This window comes from Dermacentor albipictus, chromosome 10 (genome assembly GCF_038994185.2).
Source record: "Dermacentor albipictus isolate Rhodes 1998 colony chromosome 10, USDA_Dalb.pri_finalv2, whole genome shotgun sequence".
In the NCBI taxonomy this organism is placed as follows: Eukaryota; Metazoa; Arthropoda; class Arachnida; order Ixodida; family Ixodidae; genus Dermacentor; species Dermacentor albipictus.
The window spans coordinates 9,645,111-9,647,053 of NC_091830.1; positions in this window are offsets into that span (position 1 = coordinate 9,645,111).

Sequence of the window (1,943 nt, forward strand, 5' to 3'; positions counted from 1 at the left end):
GTTCTTGTTTATTAGTGGGAATAGAGGGTTTTCGAAAACGTGTCCACGTGACAGCTTTGCGCACCCAAGATACCCGCGCACAGCTCGTGATATTTTGCACTATTTGTGCATTTTTTGACACAAATTATTCGTTGAGTTATCCCAGGCACTTGCCGTAAGTAGGTAAGCAGGTTCCCGTCTAGCATAGTTTCGAGCTTCTCCAATAAAAAAATAATTCAAACGTCCTATGTTGGCATCGAACCCATGCGCATATGTAGGAATAGGTGTTAAGGGCCGTTCACCAGGCCCTATTGCATATTCTTGTAATGCATGGTGATGGTGATGTACTGACATCTTAGATATGGGGCGGTGACAAATACTCCCCTAGCCAGTTTGAACTGTATGCTGTACATGTTTATCGTTCTGACATTTTGCCTACATCTCATGTTTTCTGTCCTAAAAGGTTTATACTTAGTACAATTCCCTGCTTTTTTCCCGCCGGTACTCTAAACATATCTTGCTTATCGCGGCTGCTGACCGGTTAATGCTTTAATGCTTTCACTTTAAATCTCTGGTAGTTGCAGGGCGCCGAGTAGGGAGCGTTTTCCTGAAGAATATATTCAAATAACGTTAATAGAAAAGTAAAGGGAAATTTAAATATCGCCTTGCCATGCTGCCAGCATAAGAGTTTTACTGTCAACGTATCAGTCTGCATCGGCTTCGACTAGCATCCTCAAGTTCTTCCCTGCCGTCTCCGATGTCGCAGTCGAGGGAAGGCGTCACGAAAGTCCTTTTCGTTTTTTGCGTCATACGAAGAGCCACGACGTCTGAAGCCTAGAGAAAAAAAGCAGTCGCAAGCTTCAGTGCACCCTAAGGGCACATTCACACCGGCGACTTGAGGAGGTCGCGCGACCAAGTTGGTCGCTTTGCGACCAGTCGCAAATGGTCGCAAACGGTCGCCTTTCTCGAAAAGCGACCATTTTGGGCGAGTCGCTCTCTGCGCGATTTTTCATTCGCGCGACCGTGGTCGCAAAACTGATAAACCAATCAGCGGCGCACCGGAAGTGATCTTTCGTGTGTCTACATCCGGCCTCCTCCGGCGTCGCATTCAAATTCCGAGTAGATTCCGAGAGTTCTCGCTGAGAACGATAATCTCCGGGATTGCGACTGCGGGTCGCGCTCAGCCGGGCTTGCCGGTGTGAACATCAGTCGCCTTCGGTCGCTTTTTGATTGCGAGTCGCAAACGGTCGCGCGACCTCCTCAAGTCGCCGGTGTGAATGTGCCCTAAAGCGAGCGAGCGAGCACAGAGAAAGATGAGAGCGAACACGGCGCTCAGCGGGGGTAAAAAAAGCAATACAGAAAGGGTGAGAGGAAAGAGGCGTGAGGAGAAATTCATTATGCAAAATAGAAGTGAGGCGTGCAGACAGGACACAGGAGTAGAGAAGTGGACAACACGAACAGAAAGGACACAAGAGTAGAGAAGTGGACAACACGACGTTCGTGTTGTCCACTTCTCTACTCTTGTGTCTTGTCTGCACGCCTCACTTCTATTTTGCATAATGAATCCTTACCAACTAGCTCAGCTTTCTGTCGTTCTAAGTGAGGAGAAAAGTGGACAGGAGGGTACAGCGGAACAATGAGGCGGAAAGCGAAGGAGGGTATGGAGAAAGCGTGAGGACTATAGAGTACTAGAATACCGTCTAGTACATTCTAGTGAGGACTGGAGCGGGGTGCCAGCGGCGACCATTCATGCGGCGAGCGCGGAAATTAAGCGCTGTCGTGGGTTTTGCGCACACTGCGCATGCGCTACTTCGCTTGAGGGCGCCACCGCCGCTACAAAATGAGCTCCGCGCTAGACACGCATTTCCGCGTTCACGTTTTTTCTTTTTTTCTGAACAGTGAGCATCGCAACGGATGTAACTGCTTCGTCTGCCGCTGCTGCTAAGCGAGCTGCCCGTGCAGAC